The 23,488-nt window shown below is 35.8% G+C and overlaps 1 protein-coding gene across 9 annotated transcripts in view; it reads right to left on the bottom strand.

Moving 5' to 3' along the window:
* The window catches only part of dlgap1b (discs, large (Drosophila) homolog-associated protein 1b), a 110,413-nt gene that overhangs the window by 52,680 nt on the left and 34,245 nt on the right, over nucleotides 1-23,488 (bottom strand). Inside the window, exon 1 of one of the 9 annotated variants that reach the window (XM_058764861.1) lies at nucleotides 23,444-23,459. The exons of 7 other annotated variants lie outside the window; for them this stretch is intronic. The gene's annotated coding sequence lies outside the window, so the exon portion shown is untranslated. Of the gene's footprint in view, nucleotides 1-20,163; nucleotides 20,283-23,443; nucleotides 23,460-23,488 lie in introns of those variants that run through there. One more of the 9 variants, XM_058764860.1, reaches the window with a different exon arrangement.

Raw genomic sequence — 23,488 nt, 5'->3', positions numbered from 1 at the left:
CTTCCTTATGCTGTGTGGTGACTCCAGCCTGACATATCTATGTGTGTGTGAAACTGTAGCTGGTGCAGAGTAAATCTCTTGCCTTATTATTACATTCTCTCTCTGGCTCTGTAAGAACACTGAAGATGTGGAAACAGAATAATTAATCGTTTCATCCTCCCATCACTTTCTTTGGTAACAGATGACGTCAAACTACTATTCTACCGAGGCAAAATAGCACACACACATCCAAATACACTAATTTCCAAGCAACTTTTGTTTTTTTTTGATGAAATATGCAAATCAACGAGCATGTAAGTTCTACCAATTGATGGGAGAGCTGAAGCAAATGTAAAGCATATGATTATTTCATGAAACTGATAAATAAACCATAGCATCAGTGATTCTGATGAAATCTTCATAGCTGATGTCATGGCATGTATTATATTAATGCATGAGCTGCTAGTGAATGTGTTGTTCAAATGTTGTAGTCTTGGCTGAAAAATAGCTTGATTTCTTTGCTTTCTTTTTCTTAGTAAAGCAGATATAACTCTGAAAATAAAAGAAAAATGAAAATGTGTCTCGCAGTTGCATTTGTCTGTACTTCTTAGTTGAGGTAGGACACAAACACACACAAAGTGAAAGAAAAGATTAAGTTAAGATTAAGATACTAATATAACTGACAGAGCTCCAAAAAAATAATATTAAAATATCATTAAATGGATCCTAAAAGTAGTGTATACAACTTATAATGCACTATATTTCAAGTCTTCTTAAGTCAAATGCTAGTCAAAGAAACAGACTGAAATTTAAGACGAAATTCACTGGAAAACTTCCACTAGAGAACAAATCATTTACGTAAAACCTGATGCAACGTGTCTTGAGGAGCCAGATTTGAATGTATGCAGTGACAAATGAGATTTATTGAATAAAGACAACCAAATGTTTAAAAACAGCATCTCTGTGTATGTGTGTGTAAAAGCATGTGTGCTCGATACCTCCACATAATGGCTCATATATGAGTTGTTTTGTAAGGCTGAGCTCATTCATTGCCCCCTGAAGCCTTTCAGATGTATCCTAGTGGAACTCGCTCTAAATTAGACCGAGTGGAAATCCATAAATAAAGATGCTCATCTTGTACTTTCCTCTGCAGCCCGACTCTCACTAGAGCATCACAATCCTTCTTCACTCTCTTTTAATTACATTCATTGTCCATGCTCCAATTGACTGGTGGTGTTTTTTAAGGCGAAGTCATGCTTAGGGTTAGGGAAAAAAACATGAACATTAAGTATTAAAGTACTCACTCTGCAGTACTCTCAACATGAATGATGATTCAAATCTTGTGCTTTATTGAAAAGAGGTGTCCCATTACATTTCTAAGCCATTAGAATCATAATTTTCACCTGCCACATAATAAAACAGAAAAACAACAACAATGCTCTAGTAACCACCCTATAATGACATAGTAAACACCTTAGTAACTACCAAGAACATCTTGTTTCAGTTAAACTCATTTCATCGTCCTCTCTCTCTTTTGCTTTGATTGAAGTGTGCTTTGAAACACAATCAAATCAAGCTGACTGATGACACGACAGCAGAGAGTTTCTCTCTCTGGGCCAAACTAATTACGCTGTCTGTCATTAATGAGAGAAGCACCACGTCACTCTTTGATTACACACACTCTGACACACTCTCTATGAACAATTTCTTCCTGCAGATCTGTTTGATCAAAGAAAACAAACACAAGAAGAAGAAGAGAGAGAGAGAGAGAGAGAGAGAGTGACAAAGACAGAGAGAGGGGTTGTGTACAAAGAAGTGCTCAGTAATCACTATGTCAGATTTTAGCACAGCTAAATGATTTCAAGGTAAACACAAGCAGTCCTTTCAGTAAAAAATAACAACAGAAACTAAACCGGAGCAACAAAAACAGATGAAAGCAAGCTATTTAGGACAGTAACACCCCTCCTCTTGCATTTATTGACTGTTTATTAAATATTTCATCCTCCACTCACTTTGTTCATTAAATATTTAAGCTAATTTCCTGAAACCTTTGAATACTTGCAGTATACAAGTGTAATACTCTCAAGCACTACAAGTCTAACGCTCTCAGCTACATTTAGCACATTTTGTCAAGATTATCTGCAAACAAGTGACCAATTTGAAAAAAAAGGTAAACTGTATGTAAACAATACAATGACTTTTAAAGAGGTCATGAACTGAGAAATCAAAATTGATATATAATATACTTATTTTTGTGGGAGATTCTCAAATTTATGTTGTATAAACTTAAAACGACAAGTTGAGAAAACTCAAAATCTGCTGAAGCTGGTTGCCTTGTTGGCACAACTTTTTTTTTTTAGTGTATAAAAACATTACGTAAGTTTCAGAACTCAAAACTTTCTCGTTAGTCTAAAAACAGCTTATATTGAACCCAATCTGTCAAAAAACGACAGGTTGTGGAATGTGCCACTTTATGACGTAATAATGTGGCTAAACACCGCCTCCACAGAAGAAGATCAATGCCTGCTTCCACATCACTGCCTGTTTAGCCCCGCCCACCGATTAATGAAGTGTCAAACCATGTCAGGAAGAACTTGGTCCTTTGTTCACTTAATTTTACCACGGATTCAGTTATAAACAAGGCACAATTTGACGCAGGAATTTCAGAAAGAATTAAACAAAGACGATCCTGTGCTAACAATATTGGATCCGACGTCGCACCACACAAGTGTGAGTAACTGTTTTCATCACCTGATGACTATTGCTTTGTCTGTTATTACATTGTTTGATATGTACTGAATATTTATGCATTTTTAACCTTAAACACAGCAGTGTCCATCTGTGAAGGATGTAGTCTGTCAAACATAAACAACTGTTAGCCAATCATAGCAGTGGGCATTTACTTCCGAGTCTACAATCCGCCACACCTATTCAAACGAAGCGTTCTGATAAGGGTGGTCAAAACAGGACATAAAATAGCCTATTACTTATAATTTATAATGTTTTTGATGTAAAAATATTGATAACATTATAAATGGACCTCAGAAAACAGTACAAAATAATAAAAAGGCAGTTCATGTCTCCTTTAATGTGAAATGCTACACTATATTTAAAAAAAAGTTGACCCAACTTGTGACCCTGGACCACAAAAGTGTCTTAAGTGTCAATTTTTCGAAATAAATATTCGAAAATAATATTCTGAATAAATAAGCTTTCCATTGATGTATGGGTTGTTAGGATCGGACAATATTTGGCTGAGATACAACTATTTGAAAATCTGGAATCTGAGGGTGCAAAAAATCTAAATAATGTGAAAATCGCCTTTAAAGTTGTCCAAATTAAGTTCTTAGCAATGCATATTACTAATCAAAAATTAAGTTTTGATATATTTACGGTAAGAAATTGACAAAATATCTTCATGGAACATGATCTTTACTTAATATCCTAATGATTTTTGGCATAAAAGAAAAATTGATAATTTTGACCCATACAATGTATTTTTGGCTATTGCTACAAATACACCCCAGCGACTTAAGACTGGTTTTGTGGTCCAGGGTCACACTTAAAATTTTAAGGCAACCAGCTTCAGCAGATTTTTGAGTTTTCTCAAATTCTTGTTTTAAGTTTATACAAAAATAAGTTGAGAAAACTCAAAAATCTGCTGAAGCTGGTTACCTTACAATTTTAAGTTGGCTCAACTTTTTTTCTTTTTTTTTTTTTACAGTGTACATGTGTTTCTTACGCTCAGTATAAATTTCCAGGATCGTGCTAACTATATAAAAATAAATAAATAAAATAAAATATAATACTGTTCATAAGTCGTAAGTAAGGGGTCAGTAAGTTTTTTTTTTAATAGATTTAATTATTATTATTTTTTTAGTGACAGTTAAGACATGTATAATGCTATAAACATTTCTATAATAAATTATATAGAAATCATATTCTATAGCAAAATGCTGTTTTTTTAACTTTATATTTATTAAAGAAAAAAACGTATCAGTTTCCACAAAAAAAATATTAAACAGCACAATTGTTTTTGCACAACATTGATAACAATACGTTACTTTGCATTTTGAGCAGTTGTATCAGTTGATAGTTAGATCGTTGTAAAGAAATCAATAGACACTCAGCTCAGATGTAATGTATGAGTTGCCTTTTGAAATAGTAATACTTTGATGTTAAGTTGTGTCATTTTGAACTGGTGATTTTAGTTCAATGAACAAATGATCTTAGGTCTATGTGTATTGTATCCACCAAGCATTTGAAAAAAGTCTTAAGCATTTTGAAATGTGCATTTTGATCATTGGTTGTGAATTTTTTGTCTAGAGTTTTGAAAAATGACATGAAGGTTTTGATATTAGTGCGAAAATGATTGTAAAAAACTGTAAAATGATTTCTGAAGAATCACATGACACTGAAGAGTAACAGATGCAGAACTTTCAGCTTTGCATCACAGGAATAAATACATTTTAACATATATTAAAATAGAAAATGGTTATTTTAAAATGTAACGATATTCAAGAATTTACTATATTTTGATCAAATGAAAGCAGAGACTTAAGAGACTTCTTTCAAAACCCCAAATTTCCAACCTAAATGGTAGTGTATGTTTTATTTAAAAAGCCATTTTCCCATTTTTATTTATATATGATTTTTACATTTGCTATTTCGCAATGCGTCTATCAAAATAATGAATATCAATGTTAATCTAAATATGGAATTTTGTGTTCTAGATAAGCATTATGTTGCTCACAGTCATTATGCACAAAGAGATTTGTCAACATCCTGGTGACCTGGTGAAACTTGGATATTCTGATACTGGACTAAAAAGTTTGTGAACCACTGAACTAAATCATTTTACTCACCTCTAAATAACAGATAATTATGTGACAGTCCAGGCTGAACTCGAAAGCATAATTCTTTCCCAGCCTTAACCAGAAATAAACAACCTATTACAAAACACCACCAACAAACCTAAAAACTGCCTGCACAAAACCAAGCGTGGAGGTGTAAACCACATTAAGGCCGAGCAAGAAAGTGGGCTGCTTGCTAATTGGTGCTGTGACTAAATAAAAGGGCCCTTCTATTTCGAATCCTGTGACCTCTCATCCGTTTGTACCATAACAACATATTGTTCCGACCAGCAAGCAATTTTCTCTCCCTATCTTTTTTTTCCCCCTTTCAATAAAGCCCAATAAAGACAACTATAAATAATCTCACGGGGGAAATTGAACGTGGTCGTTTTTTTCTCATCTCCATGGCAACAAGTCTTTTCCCCCATTGCTTCACCCAACAGAAAGTGTATTGCTCGTGAACTCATGAGGAGTTGGTGAGAAAGTGATTCTTGGTGTGAAAATGCAAGTTGCCATTTCAGTAACAGGGTTAAGAGTGAATAGCAGGAGTCGTGTGAGGAAAACGAGAAAAGATGGCTTTCATTCTGACCACTATGAATTATAAATGAGGACGTTCGGTCGTAGTTTTGGATGTGTGTGTGTGTCCGCGTGTGTTTGTGAGATCTCCGTTTGCGTGTTGGGGTACGTGTGTGTTAGAAATGTCTTGTGGGTGATATGTACAGTTGGCTGAGAGTGCAATAACAGGCTGCTGATGGGGCTGACGGAAACCATCAGGATCAAACTGACTAGTGAAGCAGAGATACAGCCGAGGGGACCGACACAACACAAACTTCACCCAACAGAATATACACAACAGGCTAAACACTGCATACGGCATGCTAAACCTGCTACAGACTACACATTTCACACCATGAACTACACATTATTTTGAAAAACACACTGTGACAGTGCAGTGTTTGTTATAAACAACCCAGTTTTCCTCAGATGAACACTAATGAACATAATGCACGGCATAGCCTTTCATCAGCCAATCAGAATGCACATCAATAAAGACCTTACCAAGAAAAACAAGATGAAAAGAGAAATGTGGAAAATCAAATGAAAATTGACTTCTGGTATTAAAGGGTTAGGAGAGTTCAAAGGAAGGTCCATCATACGTTTCTTATAAATAAAGCATAAGAAAAGAAAATGTGACCAGATTTCCAGTTCAGTTGTCAATATATTGCTGACATTTCCAGTGTTATTAATTATAAATGAATAAAGGTTTTGTGTGTTTTGATCATGGTATCCCTATAGCGAAATATAAATATACTAAAGCATATTTGAAATACATTTATTTCATGATAAGTATACTACAAATACGTTTACATATTTATGTACTAAATGAAAATACCCTGCAATTGTACTTTTAGTATACTAAACTTGTATACTTAAAGTCTGCTAAATTGGAACAGATAATTTTCTACTTAATACACTTTAATTGTGCAGAAGTAGTGCTGAAGTCCAACTCAAGATGAACTGAAGTATCTTTGATTGTGCTAAAGTGGAACTATAGTGCAAGTATACTTTAGGTACACTTTAAATATCTTGCTTTCAAAGACTGATAGATCATACAATCCTCATCAATGTTAAACACATTTTAGGCTTAATATTAAGAATTGTGCACATGCACAAGTAGTTCTCCAAATAAAGTTATAATAATAATTTTTATATTATGAAGTGACATGTGAGTAAATGTTAAAGGGATGGTTCACCCAAAAATGAAAATTCTGTCATTAATTACTCACCCTCATGTCGTTCCAAACCTGTAAGACCTTCGTTCATCTTCAGAACACAAATTAACATATTTTTGATGCATTCCGAGAGCTCTCTGATCCTCCCATAGACAACAAGGATCCTTACACGATCACGGCTCAGAAACATAGAAAGGAGATCGTTAAAATAATCCATGTGACATCAGTGGTTCAACCGTAATTTTACCAAGCTACGAGAATACTTTTTGTGCGCAAAAAAAACAAAAATAATGACTTTATTCAAAAATTCATCTCCTCCATGTCACCCTATAACGCCATTTTGGAGAGTATCACATACGTCAACAACGTATGCAACGCATGTACGCAAATAGGTTGTTTACATTGTTTACACTTTGACGTAAAATATCCGCATGTTATTGCATATTACATAGTACATATTATTTTACTGATGTCCTTGCTACGTTTCTGAGCCTTGATCGTGTTAGGATCCTTGCTGTCTATGGAGGGTCAGAGAGCTCTTGGAATGCATCACAAATATCTTAATTTGTGTTCTGAAGATGAACGAAGGTCTTATGGGTTTGGAACGATAATGAGGGTGAGTAATTAATGACAGAATTTTCATTTTTGGGTGAACTTTCCCTTTAATAGATTTGAACTATACTATACTATAATGTATTTTAAATATTACTTTTTTCCTGGGGATATCATGCTCTGTCATACTACATAATTATATTTGATCATCATTGGACATTTATGAACAGTAAACACTGTTACCAATGGTTGGATGTTGCTTTAACCAAAATTAAAAACATTGACAGATAACTTAAAATGTATATTACTATTTAAAAGTCAGTAAGATGGGATCAGTACGATTTTTTTTTAAAGATATTAATACTTTTATTCAGTGAAGTATACATTTATAATGTTACAAAGGATATTTGATTCAAATAAATACTGTTTTATTTTACTTTCTATTCATCAACAAATTTAAAAAAAAATTATCAGTTTTAAATATTTATACCGGTAATATTTATAATGACCTTTTTTCCCCATCTTTGACCGAATTTTAAGAACATTAACAGATCATTTAAAATTATTTTGTTAATTTTAACATTAAAAAAGAAAAGAAAAACACAGCAATTTTCATCAGCATCTGTAGTGGTAGATAGGATTATGCATAATCTTATTCTCTCTAAATGTGCACGCTGTCTCAGTCTCTGTCTCTCTCTCTCTCTCTGTGTGTGTGCGTGTGCGCGCGTGTGTGTGTGTGTGTGTGTTCTTGCTCACACCAAAGTCCCTTTTCTAGTCTTTGCTCACACTCTCAGCCAAATGACACTTTTAATGCCCAAGTAACAAAAGCATGATTTAGTTTTTTTTTTCATACAAAATAAAACTTCATACAAATCTCGGCTCATGGCACCCTCTTTAAACTAAACCTTCTTTAATAAGCTAAAGAGAAACCAAAACGGTTAAGTATTAATGACTAAGTGGGCTTTTTACAATATAGGCTATATATCATGTTCTGCCCTTTCACAGCTGATAGACAGCTAACAGCCTCAATGATCTTCAGACAGGGAAATAAACTGTCTTCTGCTCAGTGCTTATCCTCATATATTTTTCATTTAGATCATTGTAGAAGACACATAACATCGTCCTCACAGGGGAACATCTAACATGTGTTAGCCTGAATTAATGTGAAATTGCATAACCAGTTGAGCTCCTAATTCTCAGGAAAACTAAAACACCAATTATAAAAATGGAAACAGAAAAACAACAACTACTAGGAAATAGAAACAAATTGGGTAAAGAAACAAAGCAATACAAACCACAATCCACTCATTGCAAATCCAATTGTGTGGATTTAGCATTAGCAGAAGCTTAGCATGTTCAGGTCAAAAGGTGAATAATCTGAGGAGACGGACACAAGTCTTGCTCTCTCTGTGTCTTTCTTCTAATATCACACTATCTCTCAGCATTAGCGCTGATGTGCAGGCCAGTTTAACTTTTAATACCTCACTGGTTAATAGACTGCGGTCTCTGTGCTCTTTTAACAGGAGGAGGGCAGATGCTTCTGGAAATAGTCTACCTCTAGCAGAAGATTAATAAGGGCAAAAGGTCAACTTTCTTTAGTGTTATAAAGCAGACTGATGACTGCTTTTGAATATCAAGCTGTATATGTGAATTTAAATATAAGTGTGTGATGAGTAAGACATCATATTACAAACTGAAGATAAGATTTAAAGGGACAGTTCACCCAAAAATGTAATTGCTCAAATTGTACTGTTTCAAACCCTCATGCTTTTCCTTATTCCATGGAACACAAGCGGATGTTTAGTAGTTTTGTCCATGTTGCTTTTTTCCATACAAATACGGTGAATGGGGAATGGGCTGTCGGCTAAATAAAAAAAATAAAAAAAGATTCACTGAAAAACGTCCATTTATTCACATTGAGCGATATATACACTATTGTTTGGGGTAAGATATTTTCATGTTTTTGAAAGAAGTCTTTTATGCTCAACAAGGCAGCATTTATTTGATCAAAAATACAGTAAAATAGGAATTTGTGAAATATAATTACAATTTAAATGTTTTCTATTTCAATATATTTTAAAATGCATTTTAATCCTTTGATGGCAAAGCTGAATATTTGAAATAGAAATATTTTGTAACACTATAAATGTTTTTACTGTCACTTCTGATCAATTTACTTTAGAGTTGAATACAATTATTCATTTCTTTCTAAAAACAAAACCTTACTGACAAACCTGGTTTGAAAATGCACAAATTGAAATGATACAGTGATAACTCCGTCGGTTCATGTGGCAAGTTATCATATGGCTTTAGAAGATTTGAAATATACACTGTAGTTTTTACAAAATAATTTTGGCAGCTGTGGTTGCCAGAATAATTTGGTAAAAAATACAGAAAAACTGTAAACACATTTACAGAACAAACTGTAAAATTTACAGTATAAAACTGTAATTTGCAAACAAGGAAATTTGAATGTAAACCAGTAAATTCAACAACACACACTGCTATTAAAATCTGTTTTGTACCTTTAACATACTGTCAACCACCATAATAATGCAGGTGGTATAAGAGAAACCCACATGAAGAATCAAAGCTCATCACAAGCTTCACCACAAGCAGAAGTATATACTAATATATAGAAGGTGCGCAGAGTCATTCATGCAAACACAGAACACCATCATGGTAACACACGATACTTAAATAATGCAATAAACTTTCATTAAACAACAGAAGATGTAACATAAAGCCCAAATGCACATAACTGATAACAAAAAGTACACTGTAAAAAAGAAAATTTAAGTCAACTTAAAATTTTAAGGCAACCAGCTTCAGCAGATTTTTTTGTTTTTTTGAGCAAACTCAAAAATCTGCTGAAGCTGGTAAAAAAATGTTTTTAAAGTTCGCTCAACTTTTTAAAATGTTTTTACAGTGTATTAAAAAACATGATTATTTAAACAAAATACTTTCAAATGTGCAGTGTCATGCAGGGAATTCTGGGAATATCAGTTTACAGTTTTTGACTAAATTGTACATTGATTTGTTATTTTTTACTTCTAAAATCTGCACAATTTACAGCATTTTACTGTAAAATTACATGAAATGTCTGGTTAGATCTTTTACAGTTTTTCCCTGTATATAGTACGGGAACTTACTGTTAACCTATTAACAGTTTTTTTCCGAAGCGTTTTTACAAAATTGTACAGTTAAAATTACACTTATTTTTTTACAGTGTACAACATGAGTCATGTGGCCGTTTTTATGGTTTATATTTTGTCACTTTTGATATATGGAAATTACAAGATTGTCTGTTCTGTTTTTGAATTACATTAAAGAATTTAAATCATACAGCTTTGGAACACACGACCACAAACACATAACAGAATTGTGATATTTTGAGTGATGTATCCTTTAATTCCCACAGCCTGGCTTTAAAAAAAAAAAAATCCCTCTGCTTTTCTGCTGATTTAGTGGTGTGATTAAACAGAAGCCAAATGCGAAACACCAATCGAGTAAACAGCTGCTCTAGAATTCATGTGTGAGTGCAATCAGATCTGCAAAATAGGAACAAACACACACAATTCTCCAAAAGGCTTTCACACTCACACATTCTCTCGCCAGAGTTCCTGAAGCAAAACCCATTGAGAAGGACTGTTATAAAGGAGGATATGTTTTCTATTAGGTCCCTGTGTTGCAGAGATATAACCAGAGCTCTTGGTCTCTGCAGGAGGAGCTTGAGTGGCAGGACTGTTAACGTGTTATGACACTTCGGAAAGCCGCTGTGCCCTGCGTATGATGACTACAGACACAAGCCTGTCTGCAGAGAAAGGAAGAGTGAGAGAGAAAATAAGGAGAATGGGATGAGGGATAGGAGAGGTAAGAGACGGAGGGAAGAGTCGGTAGATAAAGGAAGAGAGGAGGGTGTAATAGTCTTTTGTTTCCCGTGGCTGTTGGGTTTCAAAGCAGTTCTCGTGACATCATTACCCCGTTTGTACTGTACACCTCTCAGTCTGTCCCCGCGGCTATAGCTTTCATCATGGCATCCAAATGCCCCATAAAACCCAAGGACACAAACTGACAGAAATACACGCACACGCTTTCTCGCACTCTCGTTCTTTAACACACACACATATATGCAGAGTGAGAGAAGAATAAATAGTGAGGGTTAGAAAGTCCGAGCTTTTTGAAGGCTGCAACTGTTCAAAAATGCAAATGCTTTTCAATTCTCATGACTAGTCTGCCATACCTCTATAGCGAAGAACAAAACCTGAGAGGAAATGCAGTTAAAATGCCAAATGTGGAATTGTTCTAATACAAAGCCTCTGCACATGAAAAGCTCTTTCTAGGTTCTCCACTGAATATCAGAATTCAGGAATAATGTGAGAGAAGTCTTTGGTAAGAATGCTACAGTGTGTGTTATTTATGATTCTCTCAGATGGTGAGAACATATTACCATAACAAAAAACTTATATCAAGAGACTTGATACACAACTCTTGGCTTGCATGCCTACAATGCTCTAGCTTTTATTTTGTGTTTTCCATTCAAAGTCGGATGTGGGATACTTGATATCTTCGTCTTCCAACCATTTAGAGATTTGTTGTCAGATATTCACAAGATGAATTTACGCAAAGCATTTGCTAATATTTGTTTTTTTAAGTGTATAGTTTCATCATACAAAAGCAAAACACAGTTACAATAAAACTAGGAAAATGGCTTTAAAGTTTTCAATTTAATTTTGATTTGACGTGATACGAATTTTCTCTAAATCTTAGTATAGTTAAAGAACAGATCACAGTCTAAGAGATCCAATATTAGACAATGATTTTGACAAGTTGTTGTCTTATATAATGGTAGTGCAAAATTATTAACCGAATATCATTTACTATCATACACCAGCATCTCAACCAAAGGTGCAGTCACATTTACTGTCGTCCATCAATCATTCAACTGGAATCCACACAATCAAGAATTTCGAAAGATTTCCCCATACATATTTCACAGTGGGTTCAAGTTGGCAAAGAGGATTCATATTAACAAACACAAAACGAAAATTTGGTAACACTTTAGTAGAGACCAATTCTCATTATTAACTAGTTGCTTATTAGCAGGCTGATTATTAACATATTGGCAGTTTATTGGTACTTGTAACGCACATATTCCGCATTACCATATTCTACATCCCTAATATATCTAATGCTATTTCATGCATTCTGAGTAATCTACACTGTTAAAGAGTTGGATTCTCATGCCAAACATGGCCAAAGTTTCAAAAAAACGATTTGAACGCATGATGGAGTAATTCTGCGTCAAATACACTCCTTCTGGGTTTGTATAAAGGTGTGTTCACGCCATATCGTAATTATCGTAATTACAAGATACCAACTTGAAAAAAAGCATTCACGTCCTCGTAGAACTGGAACTGTGAACTGGAAGTTTTCTGAGAGCTATGGCTTGTACCACGTGCCCACTGCATCTCGCGCGGAACCAGAGAAAAGTAGTGGCACTTCCAGTAGTAAAATATAATTAAGCAGTTATTTCGAAAAATATAATAAAATTTATGTAAATGACTTTTGCCAATGTAGATGTCTTCATACAAAAGTAATGTGAACATAAAAGACATGTAGCACAGAGTTAGATATCTAGGCTATCCATGTAAGAACAACCTAAAGAAATAATTATGAAGTGTAATAATAACGCATTTGCATAGCAACTGTTACTTGTTGAACGTCACGTGTTGTCATCTCGGAATTACGGTAATTGCGACATGGCGTGAATGCAGCATAAGTTTTGGAAAGTTTTTATTCGAGCATGGCCCTTCGTGACGTCATAAAGGGAGGAATTCCTTGTATGGGCATTTCTCCTGGAAGAGCACGCCCTTCAACGTTATCGGCAGCGCTGCACAGGAATTGCTCAAGAAAAATGTCTCTAAAGGAGTGTGTTTTTGGATGTGAGGGAAAGATAATCTTGTTCAGCTTCCCAAAGAACCCAGCATTACATGAACAGTGGATGTAGTTTGTTTTTCCGGGGCAGCAACGGAGTTTCGCAACTGTTTATTTGTTCCCGTCATTTCGGTGATGAATGTTTTATAAACAAGGCCCAGTTCGGTGCTGGATTTGCACATCGTTTGATACTGAAAGATAGAGCGGTCCCAGCAATAAAAGATCCCAGTCATCATTCGGAACCAGAGGCGTTAAGTGAAACTGCATCAAATTTCTGTGTTTTGTTGGCAATCGGTGCTTAAGTGCTCATGACTCTTTAGCTCCGCCCACGGCGCACCTCCAGGAGCTCAGCGGTTTTGGGAGAGAATCGTAAAGCTGTATCTTTCTTTTAAAAATTTGATAAAACTAAAGATTCTTTGGAGATATGAAGGATGCAAATCTACTCTATGTACTCGACATTAGTATGAGATTGGACAAAACTGTATGTGTTATGTCCCCTCTAATGACAACTGAGATCCCAGTGTGACAGCTCATAGCTGAGATCATATTTGTACAGGCTGAAAAGCAACAATTGTAAAGAAGTATTATAAATCACAGTGTGCACCCAGCTTAACTTAGGCTAAAAGTTTGCATTCACACAGATGAGAAAAAGAAGTTATATTTTACAAAACAATCAAAGACTTAAAACACAAAGTGGGTGTTTTTCAAATGTGCGTCTTGGAAACAAAATAAATATGTTAACTTGTCCACTAGTCTAGAGCATTTCAGCCTGTTTGCTATGTTTCATTATCTGCTGAGTAGTTTAGCCGAGTTGGCGAACGCTGGGGATCATTTTATCGTAGTATAAACTAAAGCAGGTTTGACTGGAGTACTGAAATTTAATTAAGAGCCCCATGTAGGGAACTTGATCAAACAGACCTGACAACAAGTGCAAACAGCTGTGACAGCTATGAAGGTCTATGTAATTACATCAAATTTATACTGAACACAAAATGACTTGCTTCTGGTAAGAGCCTTCAAATGAAAAATCTGGTACACTGTTTATGTAAAACCGAAAACCTATAATCCATGAAACATGAATGACTTCATAAAAAATAAACAAAACTCAATATTTTACACCATAAAGGGCTAGTCTTTCACCAAATATGTATTTATTTCCTTATACACTCTTAATGAACCACATGCAATTGATAATTGATGTCAATTCTGCACCTCATCTTCCCAGGTTGCATTGCAGATTGAAGACAGAGTATCAGGAAGCACCAAAATGCTTTTATCACTGAATAGCGATTTAGCCTAATGAGCTTCACAAATCTCACCAATGAGGTGTGAAATCAAGAGTTTATTAAAAAAAAAAAAAAATGGTAAATGAGTTTTTAATTTCATTGTTGCAAACACGGCAAAGAGCTGCATTTGTAATTGCCAAACAACTCCAAACAGCCGATTAGGGGAGACACACTGACTTTGATGAGTTTAACTTGTTTGCATTGACTCCTGAAAGTTTTTGTGCATCACAAGTGCCACCATTGCAGAGAAAATAATCATTTCATAACCTAGATAACACCCTGGAACATGGGGAGAAAAGAAGCGACTAATCATTTTTCACAAATGAGGTAATTATTTTGGGTTAATGGACTGAAATGCTTAAAGCCAAGAGGCCTTGCTGTCTAAAACACTGCCACATTTTCTCGGATTATTATGACTCATTTATAATTTAATCATGAAAACAACTCATTAACATTAATTTGAATAATGCATAGTTCCAAGTGGTACACATGATACAATATCGGCTAATTATAATTATTAAGCAAGCATTTAAATGGCCTGTTACATTCGGACCCAATGGAAAGTGACATTTAACTTGGACTTAATGGTAATTTTTTTATTTAGTCAATTTATTTTAATGACAACTCTACAGACGCTGCCAATGCACAAATCATTCGTTCTTCCGTTTTGTCTTATTCTAAGATCCTGACACGTCCTTACCAAACAAAATATAGCTAATATGAAGCACGTACATGCACGCAAAATAATAGGCTACCTAAATTACCATGTCTTCATCCCTCTCATTCACTCCCATTGACTCGGTATCCGTGGAGACACTGCTGAACCGATGCTCTTTGAAGTCTTCCTTCAGGCTCCTTTTCAAATATCACCCATTTTGTGGAAGCAATTGAATTTTCCTTGGCAGTGGTGTGTTAAACATTAACCCCGCCAGACCCATTGATATTCCGAACGCGACGCTCCGAGTTACTGTTCCTTTCTTCCCAAACTCTAGCCCCAGTTCCCAGAGCACAGTCAGCGCATTGGATGGGCTTTAGAGTCTGTTTCTCACTGCGCTGGATTCAGTGCATATTACAGCTCTTTTAAAAGGACTTCAGTTAGAGCTGAGCGATGATACTTTTAACATCAAAAAGCTGGGGCGCTAAATCCGGTTTTCTGGCAGGACGGACAGCGCGTGGCCTTTGGAGATCCGACTACAGAAAACCACTCTGCATAATGGTGTGAGCTGCAAAGTGTTTAATACCCACAGGTCAGTTTTCAGGTCCTGTGATGATTCCATGTCTTTGGTTACATTGGATTACATTTGACTGGCCCACATGAACCAATGGGCAAAATGACACCTCAATACTAGTTTTTTAAACGATGTTACAATTGTTATCACTCAACATCTGTAAATTCATGTATCAATTCGGACGGGACTACAGAGTTTTACAGAGGTTGTGTGAGAAAAACACAGATTTGGCAGATTCAGATGGCATTAATATCACAAAGTCTGTCCCTATGGGAAAACTAACCCCATCTGGATAGGGCTTATGATGGGGTTGCAGGGATGGGGTTATATATATATATAGTGCTTTCAAACGATTAAATCGCGAAATAAATTTGTTTTGTTTACATTATATATGTAAAGTGAAAGTGACGTGACATGTGGCCAAGTATGGTGACCCATACTCGGAATTAGTGCTCTGCATTTACCCATCCAAAGTGCACACACACACACCGTGAACACACACCCGGAGCAGTGGGCAGCCATTTATGCTGTGGCACCCGGGGAGCAGTTGTGGGTTCGGTTGCTTGCTCAAGGGCACCTCAGTCGTGGTATTGAGGGTGGACAGAGCGCTGGACATTCACTCCCCCCCACCTACAATTCCTGCCGAACCTGAGAGTTTACGAGTCCAACTCCCTAACCATTAGGCCACGACTTCCCAGAAGTCGTACTGTGTATAAACATGCATGTTTGTATTTATATATACATAATAAATATACACAGTATACACACATATATTATGTAAACAAAAACTTTTATTTTGGATGTGATTAATCGCAATTAATGGTTTGACAGCACATACACATATATAACAGCATATACTGTATATTAGAGCTGGCCAACGATTAAAATTTTGAAATCACGATTAATCACATGATTTTTCTGCGATTAATCACAATTAATCGCATCGTTATGCTCAAAATTCAATAATGAACTAAAAAGTAGTGTATTGCTCACTTTTTTTCATTTAAAAGTAGCCATTATTATTACTCAGAGTCCAGAGCCTTGATCATAACATTATAACCTTCCGAGTAGAGACCTCAGACCTAGACTATCGCGGGACCCAACGCAACAGAGTGCGGCATGGGACAACACTCAATGGGCGAGTGCAGGCGTGGGACAACACTCAATGGGCGAGTGCAGGCGTGGGCGGGTAGAGTGTGTGTGGGATGCGGGAGAATAAGAGTGTACTCACACTTAGGCAGTGAGCAACGGACTTTCAAAATAATAATAATAATAATAAAAACAACTGTGTTAATGCGCGATAAAATAATTGTCAGCGTTAATTAATTAATGTGTTAATGTGCTAACTTGCCCAGCCCTTATAAATATATATATATATATATATATATAATGTTTTTTTCAGTTACTGAAAAGTGATTTTTAATAGTTTTAGTTTACAATAACACTTATTCATACTCCAGTATGCTGGGAATATAAGTGTTTATTTTATTTTATTTTTCATGTTATTCTTCCTAAATTTGTACAAATATGCAAATAAATATTAGAATGTTTTACCTTTTTTTTTTTTTTAACTCTCCTAAGACTTTGTGATGAAACAAATAACATCAAAATGTATTTTACTCCGTCTACATGCCTAAATATAATACAAATGTACAGTTTACTTAAATGTCAATATGTCATGCACAATAAACACTTATATAACAATGTACATACTATTTAAAGACAAATAATCAAAAAAGTATTTGACATATTATTCAATTATGCCTCACATTGTGATGAGAAATCATGCACAAATCATAAACCTGACAGAAAAGCAGCTCATACGGAGCATCACCAGAGAAGCGTTCCCCAAGTTTCACTCTGACAGAGGTGCTTGGGTTCATGCAGCTATTGTTGGAGCACTATATGTGTGTCTGTGTGCACTGTAACACTGACTAAAGCATCAAAAAAGCCACTGATTATTTTGCTACAACTCACAAAACAGCATCCTAGCATCTCTTGCTGCAGTCAGGCCGGCTGCCATAGCGACTGTAAAAGCAAAGACCCGGCAGCACAAAGGTTAGTCTGATCCCTCTCAGACAATGATGTGAAGCTGACTTCACAGTGTGTGTCCAACATGGATTGTCTCCTGTATCCTCTAATCCTGTTCTCTGAGCTTCCTACCTGCCAGCATGAGTCTCCAGTTCTATTAGACACAGACAGCAGACAGGCTGATGGGAGCTGTTAGCATGAGACGTCCTCAGAACTACTGCAGCGAACAGACAAAACTGGAAAATAATCCTCTGTGTTTTCTGTCTCAAAGCTGCTTTTTCTCTACTGTTATATACTTACATTTTTTTAACTAGTATGTATGTGTGCATGTTGTGCGTGTGATTGTGTGTTATGGTGTTATGTCTTATACAGTATATACACACACACACACACACACACACACACACACGGAGTATATATATATATATATATATATATTAGAGCAGTTGATTAAAAACATTTATTGACTTTGTTATAAGCTTAATAATATTTATAATTAGCATAATCATTATAATTATTTGCTTAAAAATGCATATACTTGAAATAAAGAAAAGCATGTCAAACTAGTTTAAGGAAACAGAACCTTTCACACTTCCGCCAGGTATGAGACATAATCCTTATTATTCTTTTGTTTTTATTCAGCCATTATCAGCCTTTAAACTGGCAATAAAACGTTTACAAAGCCACATCGCTTCAATCCCAGTATACATTTACCCAACTATTATCAAAAGTATTTCTAAATAAATACAAAAAAACATTTTCTTGCGACCTTACGTGAAGTATTATGATAAAATGCATTATGAAGACGAATTGGACCTGTTCTGCAGGTGCATTAGAGCTAACATTAGCATGCTTCAATTTATGAGATTAATAGCACACTTTTACTCAGAACTCACTTCAAACCACCATCGAGTGTTTGTAATAACTTCCTTTTGCGATCACATATGGAATTTGGTCGTTTACTCTTATTAAAATATGCTATTTACAGCATTATATCACTGCACAAATTAGCATTTCAGATGTACACTTTCAACTCAAGAAAATCACATACAAGTGAAGTGAAATACGGCCAAGTATGGTGACCCATACTCGGAATTTGTGCTCTGCATTTAACCCATCCAACGTGCACACACACAGCAGTGAACACACACACACTGTGAACACACACCCGGAGCAGTGGGCAGCCATTTATGCTGCGGCGCCCGGGGAGCAGTTGGGGGTTCGGTGCCTTGCTCAAGGGCACCTCAGTCGTGGTATTGAGGGTGGAGAGAGCGCTGGACATTCATTCCCCCCACCTATAATTCCTGCCGGCTCGAGACTCGAACTTGCAACCTTTGGATTACGAGTCCGACTCTCTAACCATTAGGCCACGACTTCCCTAGGATATACAAATATCCTATCGTAATCGTGTGTTTATTATCTTATATCATTTATAGCGGCTGTTGTCATGTTTATTTCTGCTGTGTAAAAGCCTTAACATATACTGTATGCTCTGCTGAAACTCACGTTGTTTGTGATGTTTACAACCGCCTCTCTGTTCTTAAGTTGCCAGGGATACATTCCAAGTATAATACACATTAGTAAAAGGATCTATTTTAATTTTTATTTGTCTAAATACACTTTGGGCGGCCGCGGTACATTATAAAAGTAACCCAAAAAACCGCAACCCACGGCTCTGTATTTTTTCCCGCGACTGTCTTTTCAAAATAGCCCACTTGTGCCATTACCCTGGCAACACTGGCTCGCTGTACCCTCATCACACAGTGATAGATAACCTTCCGCGCTGTGATGACGGGAAGAAGTTTGGGTCAAACCTTATCAGACGATTAATTTGTGTAAAAAAAATATTAACGCGTTAAAATTACAATTTTTTGATTAATCGCATGCGTTAACATTGACACCCCTAATATATATATATATATTAGGCCACTCCATATATATATATATATATGACACACTAATTAATTACACTAATTATATATAATATTGATACTACTTATAATTGTAGCTAATTATAATTTTAACTTTAAATATATTACTGTAGATGATGATATAAGCAGATTAAGCACAAATTATTAAGCATTAATATATATGGGCCATTCTACAGAATTGGAAACGTCTTGAAAAAAATTGTCTTTAAAAATAAATAAAAATAAAAATAAATTGCATGTATGCAATTATATTGTACAACATCTAAGGTACACACTTCTAGTAATTGTGCAGTTAATTCTCATATTTTCAGAAAGTTTTGGAATATTTGTCTCCAAATTTGTCACTACCGAAACACAGTAATAATAATTTAATTAGAAGGGTTATATTGACCTATTAAGATTTTTCTTACATCTACATTGTAAATATATATTTTTTGCTATTTTATTAACATTTTTTTTCAGAGGTAAATCAATAACAATTGCATTTTTAACAATATTTCAATGTAATTTATGAGATTTGTTGTATTTTGAATCCAATTTTTCTTTGTAAAAGGCAAAAAGATGATCATACTCATTTCAAAGTTAAAGGGTTAGTTCACCCAAAAATGAAAATTAGCTTGTGCTTTACTCACCTTCAAAGCATCCTAGGTGTATATGACTTTCTTCTTTCAGACAAATCCAATCGGAGTTATATTAAAAATTGTCCTGGCCCCTCCAAGCCTTACAATGGGGGTAAGTGGGTGCTTTTTGTCAACAGTCCAGAAGACGTGAAATAAAGTGCATGCATCCGTAACAAAACGTGCCTCACACGGCTCCAGGGGGTGAATAAAGGCCTCCTGTAGCGAATCCATGCGTTTTTGTAAGAAAAATATCCATATTTTAAACATAATAAACCCTTTTTTTCTCACTTCCGCTGTCTGTCTTATGCGGAAGCCGTCCAGGCGGATGACGTAGGACGTCAGCGTTGCGTGATTAGTGACGAACGCGGAGAGAGAACAAAACAAAACATCGGTCACGAATTAGAAGCACAAAACGAGGATTTGTAAAGAAAAATGACGGAGGATTTCGATATAAGCCAAGAGGAGACTGGTTTTCCTTTGCTAAAGTAAGGAAACTTTGTTTCCTTTGCTCCTGCGTATCACAGAGGTGCGCGCATGACACATACGTCCTACGTCATCTGCCTGGACGGCTTCCGCGTACGACAGTCAGCGGAAGTGAGAAAAAGTGTTTATTACATTTGAAATGTGGATATTTATCTTACAAAAACGCATGGATTTGCTTCAGGAGGCCTTTATTCTGGCCTTTATACGGAGTTATCCTTTTGCCTGAATTACTGCAGCAATGCGGCGTGGCATGGAGTCGATCAGTCTGTGGCACTGCTCAGGTGTTATGAGAGCCCAAGTTACTCTGATAGTGGCCTTCAGCTCATCTGCATTGTTGGGTCTGGTGTCTCTCATCTTCCTCTTGACAATACCCCACAGATTCTCTATGGGGTTCAGGTCAGGCGAGTTTGCTGGCCAATCAAGCACAGTAACACTATGGTCATTGAACCAGCTTTTGGTACCTTTGGCAATGTGGGCAGGTGCCAAGTCCTGCTGGAAAATGAAATCAGCATCTCCATAAAGCTTGTCAACAGAAGGAAGCATGAAGTGCTCTAAAATCTCCTGGTAGATGGCTGCGTTGACTGTGGACATCAGAAAACACAGTGGACCAACACCAGCAGATGACATGGCAGCCCAAATCATCACTGACTGTGGAAACTTCACACTGGACTTCAAGCAACATGGATTCTGTGTCTCTCCACTCTTCCTTCAGACTCTGGGACCTTGATTTCCAAATGAAATGTAAAATTTACTTTCATCTGAAAAGAGGACTTTGGACCACTGAGCAACAGTCCAGTTCTTTTTCTCCACAGCCCAGTTAAGATGCTTCTGACGTTGTCTCTGGTTCAGAAGTGGCTTGGTAGCCCTTTTCCTGAAGATGTCTGAGCGTGGTGACTCTTGATGCACTGACTCCAGCTTCAGTTCTCTCCTTGTGAAGCTCTCCCAAGTGTTTGAATCGGCTTTGCTTGACTGTATTCTCAAGCTTGCGGTCATCCCTGTTGCTTGTGCACCTTTTCCTACCCAAATTCTTCCTTCCAGTCAACTTTGCATTTAATATGCTTTGATACAGCACTCTGTAAACAGCCACACCTTTCAGTAATGACCCTCTGTGACTTACCCTCTTTGTGGAGGGTGTCAATGTTCGTCTTCTGGATCATTGCAAAGTCAGCAGTCTTCCCCATTAGTGTGGTTTCAAAAAACAAGAGATACCCAGAATTTATACTGTAGGGATGGTCATTTATTCAAACTCAAATTTAAATATTCTAATATTTTGAGATACTGATTTTTGACTTTCATGAGCTGTAAGCTCTAATCATCAAAATTAAAAGAAATAAACATTTGAAATATATCAGTCTGTGTGTAATGAATGAATATAATATACAAGTTTCACTTTTTGAATTGAATTAGTGAAATAAATCAACTTTTTGATGATATTCTAATTATATGACCAGCACCTGTAAATAGAGTCGATTAGGCATATGTCTTAATGTAAACAGTTGAGAAAGAAAATGCATCCATGCTTTCGTTCTTAAAGTGAAAGCAAACTAATAATAAATCTAATGCTGTCAAAGAAAAATACAAGTGCTTACTGCTCCTGACTAAATAACCTTTGTAACATCAAAAATGATTAATCTATATTTAATTTATACAGTGAAGACTATGTAGTTATTTCACATTTGATTATTACATTTCTCTAGCATACCTGAAAATTTCTTTTAGACAGAGCTGAAAAGCACTTCTTTGACATCTTTGTTCTATTGTATTTATTTTCTGCTATTGCTTGTAATTTGGTTATCTGTAGAAAAGATTTTTAGCACTGAGCCCAGCCAGAATTGTTTTTCCAATTGTTTATTTTCTTTATTATTAAAAAATAAATAAATAAATAAAAATAAATAAAAAGTGTATAGGCCTGTTTTTTGTCGTGAATGTCCCAATTGAGGTACAGGATGTGAACATTTCTGATAAATGTCCATGTTATATATTTTGGTTACATTTGTGAGTTAATAAAAATGTAGAGGGTTGTCTAAAATAGGTAGGCCTATATAATATCATAATATCGAAATATCGATCGTTATTCTCCTGTATCGAATCGAATCGTAATCGTATCGTAGAATTTTTCGAGGTATCGGCAAATATCGTATCGCTGGGTATGAGAATCGATATCGTATCGTATCGTATCGTATCGTGATGAACCATCCGATTTACACCCCTAGTAGCGACCACATCACATTACAGAATTTTAACTTGCATACTATAACTCTAAAACAGGGGGTGTCAAACTCAGTTCCTGGAGGGCCGGAGCCCTGCAGAGTTTAGATGCAACCCTAATTAAACACACCTGATCCAGCTAATTAAGTCATTCAGGCTTATTTGAAAACTAGATGGTCTGTGTGTTGGAGCAGGGTTGGAACAAAACTCCGGCCCTCCAGGAAATGAGTTTGACAACCCTGCTCTAAACATACTAAAATAAAAAAAAAAAAAATAGCATAACTGTACTAAAATTTTGTTCTATTCCCACAAATATGAGGATTGTCTTCCCTTTTGTCACTACCGAAACAATGATGACATGTTTCAGTAGCGACAATTTTAGATACTTTTGAACCTAGCTCAAAGATGCTAATCAGCACATAGCTAGCACAGTTCTGAACAGTGGTACACAAATTAAAAAAAAAAAAAAAGTGTTATGGAAGCTGCTGGAATGCTGTAATGGAACATTCTGGGTCAATTTAACCCTCAGGTAGGTGTGTATATGTGTGTGTGTTTTGGTTGGCAGTTAATTAAAAATCTCTTTCAGTGTGCTTCAGCTTACATCAGGTAGATGTGAGATGTTCTTTCTCTCACAAGACTGTGGGTG

The sequence above is a fragment of the Onychostoma macrolepis genome, chromosome 24 (genome assembly GCF_012432095.1).
Source record: "Onychostoma macrolepis isolate SWU-2019 chromosome 24, ASM1243209v1, whole genome shotgun sequence".
NCBI lineage: Eukaryota > Metazoa > Chordata > Actinopteri > Cypriniformes > Cyprinidae > Onychostoma > Onychostoma macrolepis.
The sequence above is the reverse complement of the archived record's forward strand: the minus strand, read 5'-3'. Positions and strand labels throughout refer to the sequence as shown.